Genomic DNA, 14,043 nt, shown 5'->3' with positions numbered 1-14,043 from the left:
TGCTGGGCCTTGCCTCCGCTGTTTTTGCTCTCGAGATGCGAGATCCTACACTACGATTCCACTCCTGATTCATCACACGCCCTCGGTCACCGAGGGTCGGGGGATGGGGGGGTCAGACAGGGGGGGGTTGCCCTTTGTAACAAGGTATTTGGGGCGGGCACCTCTCGCGCAGACGCGCGACTCCTCCTCTCATCATTTTGTAAAACCAGAAGGATCTACCGTCGTTGCGTCCCCCCCCGCTTATTCTAGCCTCGCCGCGCCACGGACCGACCAAAACCATATGGGTTTCTTCCCACCAGCGTTCGCTCTCTCAGCCGCCGTGCCGCTGCTCATGAGGCGCCCAGGTCCCGCAGCATCCGGATGCCACCGATCGTTTATTTTTCAGGCGCCACTGTCCAACCCATCAACGCTTTCGATGTGGTCACAATCTCTCAGGCAGCAGCCACCCACGATTCTGTCTGCTGTCGCATGACTTTTACAAATGGCGCTTCTGCTTGGATAAGTTTATTGTTCTCTTTAACACCATATTATACAGGTACTATCAATGAAATCTAAAATTTGTTTTTGCTAGGTTTCTGATTATGATTTGAGAATAACTTGCCTTTCTAATATTTATTGTGTTCAATTTTAGAAGAATATAAACTAGTAATTTAGTAATTTACATGTTCTCATGCAATAAATTGTAGTCGTTTGTTATCTAGGATTGCATTTATATAATCTATGTGTTTTGTATACCAAAATGGCAATGCCTTAATTCTTTTTTACAATGTGTGCATATAATGGTTTTTATAATTTATTCTAGTTTTTTTTTAAACCAATTTTAGTTATTTTAATATGCAAGCCAACTAATTTTATTTTAGAACTATAAAGAATTACAACTTGATGACACTATTAGCAAATTGACAAAACTTAGAAAAAATAATATAGATATTTGATAGAATTATTAAGAATAACAACTTGAAGAATGTAATTAATGACATTAGATGTGTGTCAAAGTAAGTTACATAATCAAAATAAGAAATTATGTAATTTCTAAAAAAAGAAAAGAAAAATAAAAAATGAAAAGAAAAAGTAAAGAAAAAGTGGCCATTTTTTAGGATTAAAAAAAGCTACAAGTTCTTGATATTAGATTAGAATGAAGAAAAGAATCAACAATAGTGAGGATGATCTCACTTTTGTCTTTTTATATACCATCTAACTAATAATCTATGTGGCAACATTGTATATGTCAATCAACAGGTATCCAACTTGCGGGACATATGTGTAACTTATAACATACGTTTTTAATATCTTTGCCACATGGCTAATTTGTATAAGTGACCAACTTGATAGTTAACTTTTCAACATAAAAATCACCTACAAATACTTAAGAATTAAAATTTGCATTTGTGAAGCTACTTAGAAGCCATCTTGCAAGATATTATTAAATTTTCATACTTCTACTTAACTCCTCTTATCTAAGTAAATACTAGTATAATATATATGTCCATGAGATTATCTCCTATTCTAAAAATAAGTTCTACTAGAAGTAGTGATTACATGTTAAAGAAGTTTATAATGGAGCAAATTGTATTTGTCACATGTTTTAATCTTTGTTTCATTCAAAGGTAATTTATAGGTCTTCTCAATTATTACTTGTATTTCATGCCAAGGTCAAAAGACTATGTTATTTGATTAATGTTGAAGCCTTCATAACTTTTTATAAAGAAAACAATTAAAACACTATTAAGAGTGGTTTCTACTTCCAATAATATCACTAATCATTGAAAGACACGTCTAAGATCATGATACCAAATGCATTGTATCTCTCCATCTATTTAAAAAAGAACAAGTTATTCTTCAATATCTTAATTTTTGTTACAACGTTGTTATGTTTTGTAAAAACTAACATAGAAATGTATAAGGAATATAGATGTAAAAGATAAATTGTATTTGTAATAAACAAAGAATTTTAAAATTTTGATAAAATTTAAAATAAAACATAATTAAATCTAAAAAATTATTGACACGTCTTATTTAAATCTTAAAAAATCTTACAAAAATCCTTAAAAAATCGTAAATAATACTTAAAGAAATCCCAATGATTTTGTTAAGCAATTATAAAGAAATCTTCAAAATATTTTAAAATAAATTCTAAAAGAAATTTAAATAAAAATTTTTGAATTTTTTTAAGAAAAATCTTTAAAAATTTATAAATTAATATTAAAAAATTATTAGTAAATACTAAAAATATATTAATCAAATCTTAATTAAGTCTTAAATAATGTATTAATAAACCTTGATAGTTCTAAAAAATATTAAATAAATTATAACCAAATTTTAGGACCCCGCTTATTGTAGCCTCGCCGCATTATGGACCAACCAAAATCATATGGGTTTTTTCCCACCAGCGTTCGCTCTCGCTTAGTCGCTTTGTTTTGGTTTTGACTTGTGCAATTTACGTAACACACATTTACGACCCTAACGTCATTTAGAGCCCAGTGAATGTGTACAGTTTTGCTGTACGGTAATTTAACTATGTATGTTGCATTTAGTCTTTACACTGTAGTGCATCGTCAGCTGTTTTAGTCTTTTTAATTGTTTCATTATATTAGAGGTGGAAGCCACGATTTATTTTTTTTTTATCTGCTTCTACTTTGCTGGTCAGATGTAAGTGTATTCGAAATAGTAAGTGCGGCAGTGTGAATGATGTTCATGGAAGTTGTTATGCTGCTCATGAGGCGCCCAGGTCCCGCAGCATCCGGATGCCACCGATCGTTTATTTTTCAGGCGCCACTGTCCAACCCATCAACGCTTTCGATGTGGTCACAATCTCTCAGGCAGCAGCCACCCACGATTCTGTCTGCTGTCGCATGACTATTACAGGTTTCTTCAGCTGTTTTACATGTGTGGCACATCTTTGTTGTTGTATCGTTGTGATGGAGCTTTAGTGATACCGTTGAAGGTAGCATTCTGGTAATAGTCAAGTAGTTGCCTTAACAGGATGCTTGCTTTGTTTTATTTACGGTTTACATGTGTGTTGCTAGGTTATTAGGGAGGTGAATCTTTGTTGGTTAGATCCAAGTTGGAGGTTGTTGTTGATGTGCTCTTTTCGGTATTATTGTTGTGTTTGGCTTGAAGTTTATATTCAGTTTTTATTGTGTTTAAATTTTTCTACTTTTATATTTTATTTTTAATTTTAGTGTGAGGAATAAGTCTTTTACTGAAGTGTTGATGGATGTGCATTCGATCGTTAGTGAAGGATATAGTATTTGTAATGTATGGATACATTGAAGTGTTGATGGATGTGCATTCGATCGTTAGTGAAGGATATAGTATTTGTAATGTATGGATACATTGAGTCAAAGAGACCCCATTATGATTTTAATACTATCCACTTGCATGTTATTTGAGTCAATATTTTTATATGAATAAAATTATTTCTGAATTTAAAGTAATTAGTTGATGTTAATTTATTTGATTTATTAGGGCATTGTTTTTAACCAAATGACTTTTAATTTAGACAACAATGTAGTATTTAAATTAGTTTATATATATATATATATATATATATGCTATAGTTGTCCTTATTTTAAATAAATAAATTTACATACAAAAATGAATAGGTCTTGTCAAATAGAGCTTTTAAAGCCTAGTAGAAATTATAGAGTATTTTTTTAAATATAATTATAATATTTCTAGAACCAATTTTTAGGACATTCTAACATTTTCTACATAGATATTTTTATGCTTATTAAAAAAAATAGCTTCAATACCAATTTTAGATAGTTTTTTATCATATTAAGCTATTATTGTTGTTCAAATTATGATATTTCTAATTATGACCATTAATAAATTCTTTTTTGTGTGGTCTATATCTTTGTATTTTAAAATTTTTAAGTAGCTAGTTTCCTTTATTTATTTGAGAAGAATATAGTTTACGTTGAATTTGAATATATATTCTTGTTTTATTTAAAGAAAATCTAGTAGTAGTATGATTATGATTTATAAATCATTTGCATGATCAGAATTGATTTTATCTTGTATAGTATTACAATATCAGAAGCATACATAGATACACTAGTATTTATTTAGATAGAAGGAATTATGTAGAAGTAAGTAAATTTGATAATATTTAATGAAAAATCTTATTGCAAGATTCATTGATACAAATGTGACTTCTTAAGTCTTTTTAGATAATTAAAGAATTAAAAACTTGGGTAACAAGTTGGCTACATATTGCTCATGTTAGCTAATTGCTTTACAAATTGCTCACTTGTTGTATAAGTTGGCTATATAGAGTTCATGTTAGAAACTTTTTTTAGAAGTTTGATATGTATAAGATGATCTATAAAAACATCACTATATAGTTTTTTAATTAGATAGTCCAGATAGTAGAAAAAATAAGGTCTTTCTTATTTTTATCAATTCATTTCTTGTTTTTGGTCTAGTTTGAAGAATCTATAATTTTTTTTATCTCTATAAATAGCTTTTCTATTTTTTTCTTAAAAATTATATATTTTTTTATTTTTTTCATCTTTCTTTAAGATACATGTCACATATTTAATTACATTCTTGAATTCCTTATCCTTGACAAATTGATAATAATATTTTTATAATAAAAAGCTTCGTCTTTACTTTCTTAAAAGTTGATTATTCTTTTTTTTTTGATAAGACAAGTATATTAGAAGTTGTAGATTATCTATGTCTAAACTAATATTGTATCTTCAATATACATATTTATTCTACTATTTATTTATATGATTAAATAGAAGTAGGTAAATATAAAATTATTTCATAATATCTTCTAGAGAAGCTTTTTAGAAGCTTCATAGATATTGCTTTGACTTTATATGTATTTGTAGATGTTTACTAGGTTATTAATTTGATTAACAAACAAATCATGTGCCATACGTTGTTGTATTGTAAAATATGCTATGTCTTTTAGCAAATTCTTCATGTAAGTAACATGCTGAGGCTCTTGAATATAACAAGTCAGAGGCTTTGTGATGTTTAGGTCCTAAAATAACATTTATTGTAAAAGAAGGAGAGGTTTCTAAGGAGAGAATAGGACCTTCACTAGGTATTGTACAAGGTTCCAGCCGCACGGTCTCTATTATAGTTGGAGAAATTCGTTTTTTGACATACTATCTTCTTTGATAGCCGTACTCCTCAGTTTATGATTGTGTTGCAGTAGTATTACATGCTATCTAGCTTGAGAATGCACCAGGTATTTGGCTGTAGAAGATAAAACAATGTTTTGCAAGTATCCATGTAGTCTAGTGGGTTTCAACCATCTAAATACAAATTATTTCGGATTTCAATGTAAAAGCTTAATTCCAATACAAAGTACTTAGAAAAACTATTTTTAATAACTTCTAGATATTATAATCACGAATTCTTTTGTTATTTGTTATTTATTATTTATTTATTTATTTATTATTATTATTATATTATTTTTATTATTTTTATTATTTTATTATTTTATTATTTTATTATTTTATTATTTTTAAAATTTTTAAACCCTAATCCTAGACAAAGAGCTTTGGCAAGCTGTAATTCTCAATCTGAACATCCGATTGTTATAAAACTTCTACCACTAGTGTCTTCGGAAGTCTTTTAAATGCTCACAAAGTTTCAATCTAATCCAAATTACAAATTACAAGAAAACGCCATAAATCCACACTGATGTCCCTTGACTGCTCTCTAGAAAGTTGATGATGAACTTTGACTTGCAATTCTCCTTTTCTAATTTTTAATTCTCATTCAAACCTTGTGTGTAACTCTGTCTTTAAGTCCTCGACTTACTACATTAAAATTCACCTTATTCTAGCTAATAGATCTCCAGATATTACAGAAATCCTAAACAACTCCAATATGCCAACTTCTCATACTTCTTTATACTAATGACCAAATATCCTCTATTCATACTATTAGATTAACACAAATTTTTGCATACACTTGGCATACTCAACCATCTAGACATTTCTAAAATTTCAACTACAGATTTCTTTTCAATTTCACAAAACACTCAAGAGTACTAGCCTTAACTTTATTGCAAAAAAAATCTAAATCACAATACAAACACTAACTTTGAGCAACGATTGCCAAGTCCTTCCAAATCCTATGAACTCAGTCTTATTTCTTTCGAACAAGCTTGAAGCTAGCTCTCCGATCCCAAAAAATCCCAATTTTTTGAATGCCCTCTTTATTTTATTTTATTTTATTTTAACTCCGTGAGGTCCCCTATCCTTCCACCCTTGGACTCAGAATTGGAATAGTAGACTGTGCTTCCATAGAATTCCAGCCTCTAAGAGGATCTTTCTACAAAAAAGACGTTTCTCCAAAATGACATAGAGAACGAAACAGCTTGAAATGGAACCAAAGCCCCCATAATCGAGACCTCATTAGGTTGCCCAACCGAGTCCAGTCTCATGTTGGGTAAAAGGCCCATAACAGGACCTGGATTAGATGTCTCTATAATTGGGTCAAATTAGTCTTTTGCATTAGGCTCACCCAAATGTTGAATTGGTCCTTTCCCCTTTTGTCGACCCTTCGTAAGAACGACTTTGATACATTCCACCTGATTTACTGGAAAATCTTGAGGATCTTGATTTATCTCCTCAATTTTTTTCTTGGCTTTGGATTTGCTGATTCCGATTATTGAAATTGAATGGAGTATTATATTGTTGATAAGTATGCCCCGACTGCTTGTAATTCCCACACATTCACATAGAATCATCACTGGCTCTAAGATTGGGACATTAACTAGTATAATGACCAATCTATTTGCAACGAAAACAACAAAGTGGTCTTCTTGTACCCCGATTAGGCATATTGGGTGTCTCCATCAATATATACCTACTAGGCTTGTTCCATGTAGGCTTAGAAAATAATCCTGGTTGTCCCGTTGGTACGAAAGGTACTTGGTTTGATGACGCCGGTTGAGTATATTACTGATGTCATGTACAGTGATATAGCTTGCAATGGGGTGACATTAACTGGTCCTTGAATATTGGCACTGGAATTGGCCACTGTTTCTAACATCCAAAATGATTAAATATTAATAAAATCTTTTTCATTTATATTTTCACTATATAGCCGTATTACAATATGACATCCGCTCCCTCTGAACCTGTGCATCCTCTGGTATTCACCAAATAATCTAGTTCTTATTTGATTCATAATATGGTCTCCAAGTCTTCGTCCAAATCTTCTTCATCACTTTTGTTATCTAAGTCAAATTCATCTTCATGTTGAGGAATATCTATGTCCTTACCAAGGTCTTCTATATTTATTTCTGTATATCTTTGTTTAAATATTTTTATTCGCTTTCATATAATTGGCATTTTTAATCTTATTCCATCTAACTCTCGCAATGAGTAAGTTGCATTATCATGAACAGTTGTTACCACATATGGTCCAAACTATCTTTTAGAAAACTTCCTTAAAGTAATATGTTGATTGTCCAAGCTACTATCATAGACCAAAATCTAATCACCTTCTTCAATTGCTTTAGGCCTCAATTGATGCTGCTTATCAAATCGTGCCATGTTTTATAACCTCGCTCTTTTTAATCTTCCTAATGCTATTTGCACATCTTCGGATCTTTGCTCTTATTATTGAATTCTAATAGCTAGAAGTTCTTCTCTTGTCAATCCATCTTCCCATGGTAACATACTCTAAGTAGGTACTTTTTCTTCAATTGACTCAATTGGTTTTTGACCTATCATAAGCTCAATAGGCATATATCCCGTTAGTGAGCTATGAATTGTTTGATCAATCCATAATATAAATTACAAAAGTCGTGGCCATTCTCTAACCTTCCCATTACAAGCTTTCACTAATGCTTTCACAATCGGTGGGTGACCACGTTCACTTTTTGCATTTCCTTCAGGACTATAAGTAGTAGTCAGTGATAGTTTAATTCCACATCTGTCATAGAATTCACGAGCTGTTTATGCATTTAATTCTCCATGATCTGTAGTGATTTTTTCTACACATCTATAGCAGCAAATAATATCTTCAAGCAAAAATCTACAAATTCCTTCCGTAGATTTTATTTTCAATGCTCTTCTTTCTACTTGATTTGATAAATCTTCATGAGTTAAGATCAAATATCTCATTTGTCATAATCCGATTGGTATAATAATAAAATCAACAACCCATTTAAAATGAATAACTAGAGGATAAGTAGGATGAAGACCATCTCGATGTCGTATATTAGAATATGCTTGACAAATTTTACATGACCCTACAAATAAGAGTACATTTCGATACATATTTTTCCACCAATATCGTTTCTTAAGCTTAGCAAAAGTAGTCCAAATTCCTCTATGTCCTACCCATAAACTATCATGAAATCCCTTTAATAATTTTTGTTTCTCTTCTTTATTGCCTATCATTCTTTGTGGCATTGCAATTCCTTTCTTTGGTCTCTTCCATAAGAATCCTTCTTGAAGCAAAAATTTATATGTTTTTTTTTTTTTATTTATTTATTTAAATTTTTTTATAGACCAATTTTCTTGTTTAGTCAAGATATTCAAGTAATGACCAATATTCAATAATTCTCTTTCATAAAATTCTTCAAAAAATAGCTTATCTTCTTTTTTAAGATTTGTTACTGAATAGAATTTTGATCCAACATCATCAATATCTTCAACCATTTCATCTTTTCTTTTATATCTTGCTCGAGATAGCATGTCTGCTATTAAATTGTCTTTTCTAAAAAAATGCTTAAATTTTGGATTTAATGACTTAATATAAGCAATCCATCTTAACATTGCAATATCCATCATTGAAAAATTAGTAATCATTCCAAGTAATGGCAAGCAATCTATTTCAATTACTACTGCTGCATCAATCAAATAATCCCTTTCAGCTTTTATAGTTGAAACAACTCCCCAAAGTTTTCTTTTGACTTGCGAATATGCATGTTGACGAGTACTTAAAACTTTAGCTCCAAATTAAATTGCAAATCTATTTCTACTTGAATCATGTTGATCTCCAACCCATCCAATAGCAATAAGACTAATATCCACTATAAGAATTATTTGTCTATTACAATCATAATCAATTTTTTTAAAAATTGGAGGTGTCACCAATAGCACCTTAAGCTTCTGCATTACTTTAATATGCTTTTTTTTCCATTTAAATCCATAATCCTTACGTAATCATTCATACAATGGATTCGCTACATGAGCATAATAAAGAATCTATATACGATAAAATTCACAAGCTCCTAAAAACCTGCGTACTTCTGTTAAAGAGTCACATGAATCTTTCATCCTTCCATTTGCATCAACTTTGCTTGGATTTGGCTTCCTCCCATAAAACCCATACAAATACCCAACAATAAGAACTTCCTCCACTCCAAATGTAGATTTTGCTCCTGAAAGTATAAGATGTATTTCTTCAAGTCGAGTTAAAATCTTTTCACAATCTTGTATATGATCAACAACATATTTGTGACACCCTCTTTCATCTAAAGTTTCATCTTTTTTTCCTTCTTTACATCCTTTGATAGGAACATCATCTAAAAAAGGCATAGTTTTTTCAGGAATGAAGTCTCTTAATACCTTGTTCATCCCATTTATCATATGTGTAACTGAGTTAGTAGCACCTTGTGAGAGAGTACATATTTTAAGTAATCCAAGTAGCGTTCTCATAGTTGTTAGATCTCTACTCCCATGTGCAAGTTGAAAATGATCATAATCCGAATATAAATCACCCATTGAATAAATTGCCCTTCCTGCAAACGCTTCTATAAACTCATCCACTAAAGGTCCTATACCTGTATTTCTTTTAGTTACTGCATTTATTGGCTGCATATCTCAAATAAAATATAACGATCCATTTTTCTTAGGCACCATAAACCAAGGACTAGAATATAGAGCAAAAAAAGGCTCCAAAATTTTCATTCATATCTTTTCTTTGAATAATTCTACCAATTTAGGTAAATGTACCCTTGACTTAAGAATTGACCTTAAGTTCCAAGGCACATGAGGTACTGTAAAGATAACCATAGGAGCAATAATATTAAGATCTATACATCCTATTTCATGAGACCCAAAGATAAATGATTTTCCTCGTTTTATAAGTATTTTTTTAAAATATTCAATTTCTGTTGGAAATAAAGAACCATCACATTTAATCTTCAATTCTTCAAAAGTCTCCTTTGTAAATTGATGTCTGATCTTCTTTGAATCTCTTAACCTCTCTTCTTTTGATACTTCTTCCATTTGCTCCTTAAAATCTTCTGGTAAAGGTCTGGTAATAGGTTTTATCTTTTTATCTACTGTTTTATATTTTGTCTCTACAATAACTTCTGGTGCTTGAAAAGATTCAAGTATAATATAAACCTCCTTCGAATGAATTTCCACAATCTTATCATTATTCCTTAATCCAATAGATGCAATTAATTCCAAAGAATCCTCCAATCCATTTTCTTCATAAATACCTAAAATCCTCTCATCATCTTCTAATGTCCCTAACTTACGTAATTTCCTTTTAATACTATATAAACTTTTTCTTTCTTTTCTTTTAAAATCATCAATTTTCTTATACATAATATTTCTATTCTCAAAAATACCAATAAAACTTGCATCAAAGATACCTACATCTCGTGAGAGTACCTCTTCTTTTATACTTCCATAATCCTGCTTTATAGTGGTACTTCTTCAAAATCCTTAAATTCTTCAACAATCCTTAGGAATGGTTTCTATGTCAATCTATCTCAATTTCGTTCATGATTAGGAGGTACTGTTAGAAATTATATAGCTTTCCTTCTATCTTCATTACATACCCTTGCATAAGTAGAACCATCGTCAAGTACTTTTGTTTCCATCCGTATTGCGGTAATATAAGGTTGCCCTAAAATCAATGGATAAGACGTTGTATCTTAAATAAAGAAATGTTATTTTGTCACAACATCTCCAATTCAAATTTTGATATTTGGACAAGTTCTATATAATTCACCTTGTGTGTTATTAGCTACTCATCTTGCCCATCTATGTTCCATATCAATTGGCCATTTTTGCTTCTTATAAAGATTCTTAGACATAAGATTTATTTGAGAATCATGGTCGACTAAAGCAACAATTGGTTCTTCTATATCTCCTACTTTTACCAATACTTCAGTAGTTGCCCTTGCCCAATGCTTTCAAGTATAATGGCTTAAAGCTTCCATTTCCTTATCACTATAATCTTTAAAATGTACTCGTTGATTATATCCATTTTTTTATTTGTTAATTAATTGTAACCATTATCATCCTCTTCTTCATCTTTATATAATTTTACATCAATAGTATGACTCATTCCAGCTTCATCCATTAATTGCTTCTTTCGCTTAATGTTGTCAATGATAACATCATGAAACTCCTTCTTTGCAATTTCTAAAATTTCTTTCAATGTGAATTCCACCTTAGCATTTAATATACGTTCTTCCAACACCCCTTTTAAATTTATTGCCGCTTCAATATTAGAAAGTAGCTTATAAGCAATTGATTTATCTTTATCTTTTGTCTCTTTTTTTTTTTCTTCCAATGATGCTGAAGTATCCTTTATAGGCAATTCTTGTGAAACGGCCTCACGAGCCTTCTTTCTTCGAGTTTGCCTCTTAGAAGAATTTCCTTCTCTTGTATCATCAAAATTTCCTCATCTCTTTTCTTCCATCAAAGCTTCATGTTGGCTCTTAGCAATATATGCATGAATTAAAAGAGACTCAATAGGATCTTTCCAACCTGTTGTACCTCGTATTGTAGTTACAATCTTCAATAACGCTTTCCTAGGCATTTTTCTTTTTACATTGTAAAAATGGTAGAAGCCCAAAATTCACTAGTTTCTATACTTCCACCAAAGTCATCATCTACTCTAGCACCATAACTTGCACTCTCTCATGTTGCTATTCCATGTTCTATTAAATAATCTTGAATCAATGCTAATATACCTCCTTTGCCAAAACTGGTTTGAAGGAGACCCTTTGTATCCTTTAATGCAATCTTTCATCTTTCCAGTAAATAACTCCTTGTTGTATCATATTATAAAATTCATTGCAATCCTTCCTAGTATGTGAAGCATCATCAGACCAGATACATCTTTGTACATACCCTTATTATGAAACATTCTTCAAATTATTTGTAGAAGTATTTTTTTCAAGTCTTGCCAATTTGATTTGAAGATCTTGCATTCCACATATAATTTCTTCAATCTCCATATCTCTTTTCTTCAATAGAGATGTTGAAGGTTGAACAATAGGCATTGTTTGTCGTATTGTATGTACTGGAATTTTAGGTGCTTGTACTGCTTTAAGAATATTACTCCTATCCTTCCTCTTTTCTCTTTTTGCAAGCAAATCCACCGCATTTTCAATATTTTTTCACTTTGTTGTCAATCCTTCATCTTCTTCTTTGTCTTCAAGAAGCAACTCCAATTTTCCTTGTAATTCTCTATCAGTAGCTTGAAGAAATAATTCAACCTTGTTTAGTTCTAATGTTAATTTTTCTACCTTTGATAATTAAAAATACTGTCTTTTAAATTCTTTTAGTAGCTCTATTGCTTGTAAATTCTTATTAGGCCACTCAATCCATTCTAAAAATAGTTTCTTAGTAACATGATCTGTGTCCTCCAAAAAATATTTGTCTTTTAATGCATGTAAAAAAATCTCCCACAAATTTCCATAATGCTCCATAATTGATGTAATATGCTCTCTTATTTTTGGTATCATGGCAAGTCCAAATAATTCAACCATCTTCTCCTCAGAAATCTTATTTAATTCTATTTCTTGAACATAACATCTTAAATACTTTGAAATATTCCTTCCATCAAATTGATCAATTTTATTTACCACTGCTTGCAATCTTTTAGTTGCTAAAGCTTCTTTGCGATCATTGCTTTACTATTACTGCATAGATAATGATAAGGCTTGAAACATACTAGCAATAGATGGATCCATGTATAGACCTTGTCCTTTAGAAGAAACTCCACCAGAAGCTCCACTTAAAGCTCCTCTCAAAGCTCCTTCAAAATTTATATTCTCGTTCTCCATAAAATAAAAATAAAAATAAACAAATTCTAATACCTCCCACTTCAAGCGTTTCACATCAGATTCACCAATAATATTGTATAACGTGCTATCTAGCTTAAAAACGTACCAAGTGTCTCGCTATAGAAGATAAAATGATGTTTTGCAACTATCTAAGTAGTCTAGTCGGTTTCAACCATTTGAATACAAACTATTTCGGATTGCAATGGAAAAGCTTAATCCCAATACAAAGTGCTTAGAAACACTATTTTTAATAACTTCTAGATATTATAAGCACAAATTCTTATTTTATTTGTTATTTTTATTTATTTATTTATTATTTTTATATTATTTTTATTATTTTATTATTTTATTATTTTATTATTTATTTATTTTTTTAATTTTTAAACCCTAATCCTAGACAAAGAGCTTTGGCAAGCTTTAATTCTCAATCTGAACATCCGATTGTTATAAAACTTCTATCACTAGTATCTTCGGAAGTCTTTTAAATGCTCACAAAGTTTCAATCCAATCCAAATTACAAATTACAAGAAAATGCCATAAATCCACACTGATGTCCCTTGATCGCTCCGTAGAAAGTTGATGATGAACTTTGACTTGCAATTCTCTTTTTCTAATTGTTAATTCTCATTCAATCCTTGTAAGTAACTCCGTCTTCAAGTCCTCGACTTACTACATTAAAATTCACCTTATTCTAGCTAATAGATCTCCAGATATTACAGAAATCCTAAACAACTCCAATATGCCAACTTCTGATACCTCTTTACACTAATGATCAAATATCTTCTATCCGTTGTCGTATTACGTGCTTTCCTGCTCGAGAACACGCCGAGCGTCTGGCTGTAGAAGGTAGTATGGAGATTTGTCAATATTCAAGCAGTTTATCGGTTTTTGACTATTGGAATATAAATAACTGCAAGAATACACCGTAAATCTATACGGATGTCCTTCGACTGCTTGTCAAAGTCCTTTTTGCCCCAGCCGATAGATCTCTAGACGTTACAGAGAACCCATAACAACCC

This window comes from Physcomitrium patens, chromosome 6 (genome assembly GCF_059467195.1).
Source record: "Physcomitrium patens ecotype Gransden chromosome 6, ASM5946719v1, whole genome shotgun sequence".
Lineage (NCBI taxonomy): Eukaryota > Viridiplantae > Streptophyta > Bryopsida > Funariales > Funariaceae > Physcomitrium > Physcomitrium patens.
This window is presented reverse-complemented; position numbering follows the sequence as displayed.